General features: G+C 42.6%; 1 pseudogene; it reads right to left on the bottom strand.

The window, feature by feature from the left end:
- Nucleotides 1–3,130: 3,130 nt before the first annotated feature.
- On the bottom strand, nt 3,131–4,390 carry LOC107538968 (pre-B-cell leukemia transcription factor 3-like; annotated as a pseudogene).
- Nucleotides 4,391–12,246: the final 7,856 nt, after the last annotated feature.

Below are 12,246 nucleotides of genomic sequence, written 5' to 3'. Positions count from 1 at the left end.
ATATATATACATATATATTTATAACATGATATCTAATTATATAATTCAGACAAGTAATTGTGAATAATAAAAAGTATTATTATTAATGGACTGGGCTCTTAAGGCTTCTGTGAGAAGATACCATGTGAGTACAGACCCAAATAAATTGAAGAGAAAATGAGACTGTTTTTGGCTTCTCTCACTTTCACCACAGTAAATTTTCCAAATCAACTTAGCCCTGTTCATTTCATTTTTAGCTAATGACCTTGTATTCTACATTACCAAGAATATTAAGGCATTTTGACATGGATTCCTCTAAACCTCTTCTCTTAACTCAAAAATCTCTTTATATTTTTAGTCTTCTTTCCTTTGCCTGTTTCCTTCTGTCTGCTTCCATGGCCAACACTAACTTCTCCATCTCTAACTAAAGAGAAGCAGTGTAGTGGTGTTCTCAGTTGCCAAGAAAAAATTATACATTTCTGCCTCCAGGAAACACTGCCACTTTCACAGAGTATAAATCTGAAACAGTTGATGCTTTATAAAACAACACAGATGGATCTCAGTGTCACATTTCAAAAGGACACGTTCAGTGAAGTGTTCATTAATTCATCACTTAGTGAGCACCTGCTTATGTGCCTCTTAACTCAAATACCTCTTTAATAGTGATAATAGAAAGATATCCAGGATGCCAGTTCTTTGACCAGCTGTGTCTTGCTATCTATTCTTAACAGGGCATATTAAAAATTTATAATAGATCATGTTCTTTTAGATTGTTACACAGGCATGTTTTTCACAGATGACACTGTAGGGAAATGCATACTTGTCCCCAAATAAAATGCAGTGTCTTTGATGACCTGGGCTGGTTCACATGTCCTGTCTACAATGTCGTTCAGCCAGTCTAATTTAAAATCTTAGGATGACCTCCGGGGCTTTTTTATCAGGTCTACTGCAGGAGTTTGACAAACTGTTCTTTTCTTAATGAAATAGGAAAATGAAGGACAGATAGATGATTTTAAGTGTAAGAACCTGTCTTCCTAAGGCCCAGAGTAAAATGACTCAAGGAGCTCGCTCTAGTCTTTCCCCTGTGCCCAATCCTGAACTGTTAGCTTTTCCTGGTGCAGGGATGCACCAAAGCCAGAGGAAATAGATGTTATTGCTGCTGCTCCAGCCCCACTGGAAATGAGAGAGGGGTACAGTAATCCCACTGACAACGTTCTTGACAAAACATATCTTACCTGTTTGATCCACCTGTTGAAAGACATGATACACCTGCTTCTGCCCCCTCTTCTCTCTCCAACATAAACACTGAATCAGAGATGCCCAAGAAACTTAAAAAGGTCTTTAGTTTTACTGTAAGGCTGATTGTTTCTTCTGTTATCAGGTGTTTACACTGCTTTTCATGATCTGTCAGAATACAAATAACCATATAATAAGTAATTGAGAAATCAATATTACATAAAGTCCAGCTTATTCTATGTCTAAGTGTATCAGAATTTAAATTATATTAGTACTCTTGCCATTTTGTCTGGGTAATTTTGAAAGGTTTTCTCCACTTTACAAACGTTACCCACTTAAAAATACAGCTCCAGTTTCTTCCTCTCTCCTACACAACTTTGTCCATATTTCTGAAGTTATAATTTTCTGCCATTGGGAAATCATAAAACTTTGGAAGCCATGGTTATAAACTCTTAGGAAATCTTATTTACTTCACACCTGGATGAGTTATTTTCTATCTCCCATTTTAAAAAATGTCAGGTCTGCTACTTGTCCAGAACCTAGATAAAGCACTATAAACTTTAAAGCAATCCCTTCAAGTGTGTAACAATATACAACCTGCAACGTGTTTGTAAGTGCAATGTCTACTCTGATCCTTAAAGAGCCTTGTGAAGTGAGCAGAGCAGGAAATACAAACACCATTTTATAGACTAGAAGTGTGGTTACACAAATTGGAAGATCTACCAAACTCCAAACTCTTTCTTCAGTGTAACTGCCTTTATCCCCAATCTATATGGTCTGTTCCTCAAAATCCATTTTTTTATGTAATATGACCCCAACTCTGGTCAAGGTTGGCTGAATCAGGAAGTAGCCCAATTGGGTTACTTTTATTTTCTTAATTAAGAATCTAGAATTGGGACAAAAATAGAGATTGCAGAGAAAAAATGTGTAGCAGAAACAGGAGAAAGAGACAAGAAGTAGTGGGGGGAATGAAATGAAGCTGTCCACGGAGATGGAATTATAACATTAATTTTTTTTAACAGAGATGGCAACACAGCTCCTTTATTCCATTTCCATTAAGGATATGAAAGAAAGACAAAGTCTGCGATGGAAATATGCAAGTTCCATTTAGGTGAGGTGAATCTTTGCATCTGCTTTAATGATTGAGGTTTAGCATATTTTGTACTTTTGTATCCTTAAGGACAAGTAATTGGCAACTGTGAAACCATTAATGTAAAATATTGATAATAAATTATAAAATAGCCACAGGACTGTCAACAATGTTAAATCTTGGCCTAATTGGTTAAAGTGCTTTTATAACATTGTGTGTTTTTAAGTATAAATACAAATGATTATGATTCCTTAAAAGACAGATTACCAAGTTCTCTAACAAGACAAGGTTTTACAGGAAAGCCCTAGATAGTCGGCTACAAAAGCGCTTTGCCTTTCCTCCCATTGCTCTCTGCGCTTGTCAAGGATGTCGGCTCAGGGAAAGTGCTGCAGAGATGAGTTAGAGACATCAGGGTGCGCTCCCTGGGCCTTCTGGAGAAGTCACAGGCGCTGGGGCTGTGTCCTGCCAGCCCCCATTAGCATTGAAATTATGTGGACTGTACAGTGGATTTCCTCCCGGGCCATCTGCGGCCTCGCCTCTGGTCGGTGACACGACAGAGGGTATCCACCTGCGACTGCGCTTTGGCTCTAACTCGGGACCTCTGGTAAGAATCCCCCTTCAGCCTCTGCATGTTCAGGAGCATGTCCCCAGAATTTGGGAGGAAAAGAGCCAGAAAAAAACAGAATTTGGCAAATTGGTCTGGCGGTTCTGCACAGCTGCGGCCACTGTGAGTGCGGCTGTCTGTCACGGCTGCCACGGCGGCCACGCCTGCGACGCCTGCCACGGTGGCCACGGCTGCCACGGCGGCCACGGGTGCCTTTGCAGCTAGAAGTTGGCTTCTTCCTGAAACTTGCTGACATTCTTCTCGTACCCGATTTGTTAGTTGTGGAACCAGTTGGATACCTTGGTCAAGTCACATCATCTAATGTCCTCCTTTCCTGGTGTACGAGATGGGGCGACGGTGCCTGCTCCTCACAGGGCTGTGACACTGTGACGCTGCGCCTCCCGGCCAGCGCCTCTTTGGCTTCTTCACTGAGGTGTGAGTAAAAATACTCATTTGGGATTTCTGTGGCCTGTTCCTGAAGTTATGCCTTTTTCGTCTGGCATCAAGGAATCTTGATCTTAAAATCACAACTGCTTCGCAAGGGCTCTATTTGAGCTGCCCCTCAATGGGACTGAAGTTTCGATGGACGGCGACCACCCTTCTTTCGATCGCTGTGGGGAAACAGGGCTTGTTCTCCTCTGCTCCGGGAGAAGGTTCCTCACGCCGGTGAACTCATTAGTGCCTGTTGGCCTTTCTGCGGTCCGTGAGATAGATTGGTCTGATCTGGGTCAGTGTGGCTCTGTAATCTGAGGGTTTAGAGTCATCTGCAGAACCTCCCGGGGCTGCCAAGCCTGCAGCTGCTGCCGGGATCTCCCGCCTTTCTCTGGACCTGAAGCCCCTTCTGCCAAAATCGTATTGTCCAGCCTCCTTGGCTGGGGATCCTGCGCTCCTGATGCCGAGACCTGTTTTTGTTCTGGCCACCGTGGCCAGAAGAATATCCCTGAGGAACTAACAATAAAGGTAGAGCAAGACCCCCACTGTACAGGACAAGGCCCCACAAGCCAGCCCCATAATCACTGCTCCCCTGAGTTCCCATAGAAAGAACAAACCAGTCACACTCCGGCCAAGCATAACCCCATTACTCATTGTAAGACATTGTGTTTAAATTGTTCCTTTTGTGTTGCTAAAGGTCCCCCCTTGTTTTCTGTACCAAAAGCTGACAGCCTGACAAATTATTGGAAACCCCTTTCCTGCAGTGCCTTTGTGGTTACTGAGCATAAAGTAAGAGAAGAACCGAGGGTCAGGGCTGTAGTTCGGCTCTTACATGGGCGAGACGCCGCAACTGTAGCTGCTGGCCAGCTAGTAAAGGCTCCAAAATCAAACACAAACTCTGGGGGTCGTCCGTCGGGGGTCTCCCCAGAACATTTTCTCTTTGATCTCACACAGGAGGCCGAAGAGCGCGGGTTTCATCCTGTTGACAGTTCGGGGCACGTTTCTTGGCTTGTGCCTCGCTGGTCGGTGACGGTCAAGATCTGGAGAATGTCGCCTGATGTCCTGCTTCCTGCTGTTGCCATTCGTGGCCGGGGACAGAGCAGGACGGGGGGGAGGCGGCTCGTGGTGCTCTCCTGGGCCGCAGCCCCGCCTCCGCCCGCAAACCAAGTCCTGGGGGCCGGGGCCAGGGAGAGGCGGCCAGGGAGAGGCGGCGGAGGGGTCCTGCGGTGGAGGAACGTTGAATTTGAGAGCTTTTGTAAGGAAAAACAGCCATCCGGTAAAAAAAATAAAAATTAAAAATGGAAAAGAATTACATAGATCTCAGAGAGAAATCGGGACAAAAATTGAGAAAGTGCTAAAACTTTAATTCCGTAATCTAATTTCTCCCTACGGCCTGGCTGTAATCATGTCCTGAGCTTTAGGGGACGTTGCTATAACTTCTAGTATTTTTTTCCCTTCCCTTAAGCTAGGCCTAATTGATGTCTATATGTGTAACCAACATAGAAATAATATTCAAAATAGTTCAATTTATTTAAAATTACCTTGTCAGGTATTGGTTGAAAAATTCGAAATTAAAGTCCACGTTCCCGGCTACTGGTTGATGATGAAGAGCTAGTCTATCCTGGAGACATCTGCTTAGATCCAGAGACCGTGAGCATAGGAAAGTTCATGCATTAATTCGGGAGAGAGACGGCACAAAACAGAAAAGGCCAAGATGACTGTAGTAGGTTGATTGGTGTCCCCTGAAGATACGCCCACCTGGAACCTCTCCCTCCCTCATTACATTTCTTTTTTGTTTTATTTATTGTTGACACTATTACAGATGCCCACCCCCCTCTGCCTTTACCCACCTCCACCCAGCCACCGCCTCCCACGCCCCTCTGGCCACCACAACACTGTTGCGGGTGTCTGTGGGCTATGCCTGTATGTTCTTTGGCTAATCTCTTCAACCTTCTTTCCTCCAGCCCCCCCTCCCCCTCCCCTCTGCCCCTGTCAGTCTGTCCTCTGGTTCTGTTTTGTTTCTCAGTTTGTTTTGTTCATTGGCTTTCACATATGAGTGAGATCATGTGATACTTGTCTTTCTCTGACTGGCTTATTTCAATTAGCAGAATACTCTCCAGGTCCATCCAAGCTGTCTCAAAGGATAAAAGCTTATTTTTTACAGCCGCATAGTACTCCATGGTGTGAATGTCCCACAGCTTTTTTATCCACTCATCTGTTGATGGACACTTGGGCTATTTCCAGATCTTAGCTATTGTAAATTGCGCTGCTGTGAACATGGGGCTGCATATATAGAGTGTCCCAAAAATATACACACACTCTAAATAATTATAAAAGCAGTGTTTATTAAAATACATTTCATTTTCAAAATGTAAAGTAATCTACAGACATTGTGTATACATTTCTTTTTGATTGATGTTTTGGGATTCTTAGTATATATCCCCAGAAGTGGGGTCACTGGGTTAAAAGGCACTTCCACTTTCAATTTTTTGAGGAACCTTCATCCTGGTTTCCACAGTGGCTGCACCAGTCTGCATTCCCACCAGCAGTGCGCAAGGGCTCCCTTTTCTCTACATCCTCGCTAGCATATGTGACACTATTTGAAACAAGTCTTTGCAGATGTAATTAAGTTAAGGATCTTGAGAGGAGATCATCCTTGATTAGGGTGGGCCTTAAGTCCAATGACAGTGACGTTGTAAGATGAGAACATGACAGACAATATACAGAGAAGCTGATGCAAAGGCGAAGCCACCGATCGTAGTGACAGGGCTACAAGCCAACAAACACTGGGAATTGCCAGCAGCCTCTACACCATTTGAAGCCAGCAGAGAGGCATGGAAAGGGCCAACTCTGTGTGTGCCTTGATTTCATACTTCCAGCCTCCAGAACTGTAAAAGAATAAAATTAAGGTTTTTTTTAAGTCACCAAGTCTGTTGTCCAGGCACACCTCATTTTATTGGGCTTCACTTTACTGGGCTTCACAGATGTTGCATTTTTTTTTTTTTACGCATTAAAGGCAAGACCCTTCACCAGCAAAAAGATTATGACTCACTTTATTGTCAGACGCACTTTATTGCAGTGGTCTGGGACTGCAATATTTCCCAGATATGCCTGTAATTTGTTATAGCAGGAAACTAATACAGTGATTAAAAGTATAGATAACTATAAAGAATGGAAAGAAATTAAAGAGTGATAAGAATAAATTATGACAGTCTTGGATATTTCAACCACAATGTCCACATGAAAAGGCTAGGGGTAAGTAGTCCCTTGATTCTGTTTTGGTCATTCGGCCTTCATTTAATGCCCATCAAGTGCCAGGTGGGAGGCACCTGTTGAGGATACAGAGCCTAGGAGAAGGCATTTGGCCTTAAGGAGCTCACAACTTGTGAGCCTGTGTTGGAATTGAGCTTTTGAGGTCCAGGCTAATAAAAAGTAATTATTATTCTAAAGTGTTTTTTTTTTTTTTATTTTAAAGGATTGAGTGTATGTTTTTCTTTTACCTGCTATGGCTTTATCAGGGAAAAAATAAAGCGTCTTTTTTCCTTCCTGATCAACACCAACATGCATACTATCTGTTCTTCCACCACCCCAGTCACCCCCAAAAAGAAACAGTAAGATGTTCCTTACACTGGAAGCTCCTTGATGCAGGATAAAAGAAAACAGTACTTTTTGCATAAGTTTCAGAACCAGAAGTCTTTGCGTTTCTAAAATGGAGCCCACTCAGGAAACTAGGACAGTTGGTCCTCAAATGGGAACAGATGGACACTGTGGCTTCAAGGGACAGCAGGTAGCACAGCTCCAGGCACTGTAATTTCCAGAAAGGGAGGGGGATTTGGTGGATTGAAAGAGCCTGGTGTTACGGAAATCTGTGTGCTCCTCATAAACAGCATCCCAGAAACAGAATTCAGGGGGAAAACAGTTGTATGAACACCCATGGGGACTAAAGTCTCCGAAAAGAACCACTTTGATATCATTTTGAAATTTGAATACCTAAGGGCATTCTTTATTTGTTGTTTGCTAAGAGGAGAAAGCATAGGTGATGGGACAAAGGGTTTTCTTCCCCTCCTCTTCTTTCACTAAAAAGGAATAACCTGTATGATTTCCAGAACAATGAGTCAGATTAGCATACAGCTGATTAGTCCATTTTCAGTTTTGATGAAAAATTTAGTTTTCTATAATGTAAAATGTGTAATACATTAAATACATAAAATGAACAACATATATGTTCTATATGCTCCCGGGTGATGGTTACATCTGAGGGGAACTTACATAACTTCTATAGAATTTAGGTGTTTAATGAAAGAATATTCTAGAAGGAATTTGTGACAAATGGCTCCAGAAGAACCTGCAACTATCTCAGTAAGCATCTTGTTTCTTCTTAACTAACAGAACCTGAAACACAGCCTCCATACATTTAAATTCCCTGCTCTTTCAGTACTTTGTGCTGTTAAAGTTTGCTAAATTGTAGAGGTTCCACCTCTTCTCATTTCCCTTACAAAGAAGAGAAACAGCCAGCTCTATATGTTGAAAATACAAATGATGTGACACAGCAGGAACATTTCTTCCTGGGGGTTTTCATGGTGAGTCATCCTTAATTTTTTTTTTTTATCATGACTAAATGAAAGATTTTAGTATTATAATTTCTACCAATAGGGTTCCCCATGGCCATGCTGGCCTAGAAAGAGAGCAACTTCAAATTGACTCCCAGGTGTAGGATGAAAGCTTTTCGTCACTGTCCACGATCTAACCTGTTCACATTTTCCTGAACTGCAGAAGACCTGAGTCCCAGTGATGGGAAAGGAACTGACAATGCAACTTTTCATTGGCTGCGATGAGTGGGAATTTCATAACAAACTTCATTTGATTTATAAAAAAATAAAGAAATGTGACATTTATTGTCCTAGAGATAGGTGAATTGATTTAAGCCCATGTTGCATGTAAAGAATCTATGCTTAAGAAAAGTCTATTATTCAAAATATAGGGTAATTTGAACAAAGTTTGAACAATATTGACCGAAGATACATCTTTTAATCTCTTGTAATGCATTATTCATTATATTTAACAGAAAAAAAATTGAACTCTACATGATCTGTCCATACTTTAAAAAATGTGATCTGCTATCAGTCTGTAAATTCTTTTTTCTTTAGATCTTCCAAGTCTAAGAACACATGTGTAATCCATACTTCCTAGTCCCCACATTAGTAAAGAAAACCCACTGACACCCTAACCACTCATGCCAAGCTGAGCTTTTACCCTCGTAATCACTGCCACCCCAACCTCTTCTAGCTCGCTCTCGTCCTCCAACGCCCCCGGAGCAGCGTGTCATCTCTGTGTGTTACCGTGGCAAGCACTGGCGCTCTCGGATCACCAGCTGAGTCTCTCTGGGCCTCAGCTTAATTAAAAGTTGGTTCTGCTGATTCTCTCCTGGTTGCTGAAAACACAGTCCTGCAGATTGTGTAAAATGTCCTATTTGCCTTTATTGCTGCTCCTGCTACTCTCTCCCCATCATCCCAACAGGCCTCAATACATAGGAACTGGCTCCAGAACATCCAAGATCCCGGCCACCGGACTGAAGTCCCACTGGAGAGCTGCCAGTCTCTTTGGTCAGGTTTAGAAAATGCGTTTATTACATAAAATAACAGTTGCCTAAACACAATAAAGTCCTGAGAAGTTTCTGTTGCCTAGCCTTTTAGAAAATATTTATTGAGCATCTATGATTCTATTAGCAATATAAATTTGCCATGCATATTTTATTATGAGCAGTGAGTAAAATGCACAAAGTCCCTGCTATTTTGTTTAGCAGATGGAGACAGACAATAAATAATTAGCAAATAAATGCATACTATGTTAGATGGTAATAAATGCTTAGGAGGGAAACAAAGTAAGGCAAGGGAGATAGGAAGTGCTAAGGTGAGGGGGGTTCCTATTTTATATGGGATAGTTTAGAAAGGCATTACTAACAGATATTTGCAGCAAATTTTGAAACAATGAGGAAGCAAACCATGCAACTTCCTGGGGAAAGAGCATTCCAGAAGATAGAGAAAATTATTTCATAGACTTTGTGGAAGAACTGTGCTCGGGGACATGTTGGAGGAAAAGCAAAGAAGCTAGTGTGGGTAAAATCAAGTCACCTCAAAGAACAGAAAAGAAAATAGACTCGGGCAGTGGTCCTCAGCTTGGCTGTACATTGGAGTCACCTGTGGAGTTTAAAAACAAACAAACTCATACCTCTGTCCACCCCTTGAAACTGTGATTTAATTGGTCTGTGGGCTTGGCCTGACATCAAGATTTTTTAAAAACTTGCCCAAGAGATTGTAATGTGCAAGCATGTTTGGACTGTGGGAATGTGGTGAGGTTGCCTAGCAGTACTTTAGCCCACAGAGGCTCATAAACAGGCCAGAGCTTCTCCGATCAGTTCTGCTGTGTGTAAAGTAGTCTGACGTAAAGTAATCTGAAAGTTGCATTTAACTAAATTTGAAAGCTTTCCAGGTGAGTGCAGTGAAGAAAGAGTAAAACAAGAAAGTTGAGACTGTGCAAGCTAGTGATTATAATCTGCGACCAAGAGAGCTAAGCGGGGTAAGGAGAGAAGTTAAGAATGGAGGGGAGTAGGGAACAGTGTTATGATCAATGAACTTATACTTCTGCTTCCAATTACCTTTTTTTGTGTTTTTTTTACCACATCACCAAGCACTTCTTCAACATCAGCTGAGTGTCCTACAAATTCACTCAGTTCTGACACTATCTACCTGGAGATAGCATCAGATTCCACAGGCTGGTGGTTCAGTCGCACAAGGTTGCCCTACACTTCAAATGCCAACTGCAAGTCTAGGCTGTCACCTGTCTCTCTGACCACCCATCTATAGATCAGAGGCTCCAATGACCCCCTTCTTGGGTCAATTAATTTGTTAAAATGGTTCACAGAATTCAGAGAAAATTTTAATTTACTAGATTACCAGCTTATTAGAAAAGAAAATAACTCAGGAACAGCCAGATGGAACAGATGCATAGGGCAAGGTATGGGGAAAGGGCGTGGAGCTTCCATGCACTCTCTAAGGGTGCGCCTCTCCTTGCACCCCCAGGTATTCACCAACCCAGAAGCTTTCTGAACCCAATATTTTTGGTTTTTTTATGGAGGTTTCACTACATAGGCATGATTAGTTAACTCATTACCCAATGGTGGTTCAACTCAATCTCCAGCCCCTCTCCCCTCCCTGAGGATGGAGATTCCAGCCTCTAACCACAGGGTTGGCTTCCCTGACAACCAGTCCCCATCTTTTGGTGCTTTCCAAAAGTCGCTTCAGTAACATAACAAAAGACAACTTTATTGTTCTCACCACAGGAAATTCCAAAGATATGGGGAGTTCTATACCAAGAAAAGGCCAAAGGCCAAATATATATTTCTTATTATAAATTACAATATCACAGAACCAAAGTTTTATGTGAACTGAAGATGTGTTCCCTTAGGTACTGGAGGGAGAGCTGGAAAGGGAGGCAGTGGTCGTTTTATAGATTACAGATGGGAAACAGTTACTGATAATAGAAATATCTAGTGTATAAGCATAGAATGGAAGTGTAAGGCTGTAGAAATAGGAGATCAAGGTGAGAACAAAATCACTGAAGGCTAAGACAAAAACCTAGGAGCCAGAGTTTTGAAAGGTTAGACTATATGGTTATCAAAATCGGTAAGAATTATGACAGTAGCATTATAGAGAGTGATAATAATCCAGAGTTTAAAATATTTGAGAAATGAAAGGGAGTAACCAGGGGCGTCTATAAATGACTACAAGAAAGAAGGGTCCAGGCAGTGGATTCTGATATCGGGAGCTTCAAAGCTAAAAGGTTTTTAAGGGAGAAGGAGGGAAGATGACCTGGAAGGAAAAAGGGATATGCCATTTCCAAGCCCAGTTATACAGAGGAAGCAGGAGAGAAAATGTTTGCTATGGGATAGAGTTACAAAAGCAGCTCTGCCCTCCAGGGAGGGCCAGATTTCAGTGTGAGCAAGAAGATAAAGGGAACATTCAAGAGATGAGATTTAGGATACTGGGGGTTTTGCCAGTGATGGTGTTACCCTTGTAATTAGCTAGTTATTAATAATAGAAAATGAGCTAAGGGAAGGCCAGATATTATAGGCATGTCATTTGGGCCACTTCACCGGGAAGCTGCAATTTCACATTCCCCAAGGAACCACTGGCCCGTTTCCCACAGGTACCTGGGGGAAGGGGTCCAACAAAGGGGAGATGTGCATGTGCAGTGAAGTTGGGGTGATAGGGAAGGTGTCTGTCAGTCACTCCTGGGAACAGAGATCGTTGGCAGAATGGGCTTGCCCACTGCAAGCCCAAGAAAATGTGGGAATACATAATCCCCTAAAGAGAGGAGTTGGCTCCCTGTGTGGCTCTTGGCTCTCTTGTAGTTGCTCTTGCGGCCCATGGCCATGCAGACGCCACATGTGATGGACTCATGAACGGCAGCAGGAAACACAAACGAAGCCAGCCTGACGCTCCAACGTGAAAGGAAACTCCGGACACTGGCTCTGATTTTAGCCCTACTAAAACCCCAGCTACACTTCTTCTCTGACTGGACTAAGGGAAATGGAACCTTGGAAACTCAGGGATTTAATCCCACGCAAATAAAAATCACTCGTTCCCCCGTGTGTGTCTCAGAATATGCCTCTTCTCTGGCTATTGCAGGAATTACACTCCCACGAGCAACAGGTGGGGACAAGGACCTCTGCCCATCAGTAACAATAGTCCGTGGGTTCCCGATGGGGAGTTGAAGGTGTGGGGAGCAAGTCAGACTGAATGAAAGTAGAGCCACGCATGAGGACTCAGTGTGCTTGATGTGACTGTGGGGAGACTTTCAAACTGTGCCTTGTTCAGAGTAAGTGCTGTTTAAGTGTCAGCTATTA

The sequence above is a fragment of the Miniopterus natalensis genome, chromosome 19 (genome assembly GCF_054644295.1).
Source record: "Miniopterus natalensis isolate mMinNat1 chromosome 19, mMinNat1.hap1, whole genome shotgun sequence".
Lineage (NCBI taxonomy): Eukaryota > Metazoa > Chordata > Mammalia > Chiroptera > Miniopteridae > Miniopterus > Miniopterus natalensis.
Note: the sequence above shows the minus strand (reverse complement) of the source record. Positions and strands in the feature narration are given on the sequence as shown.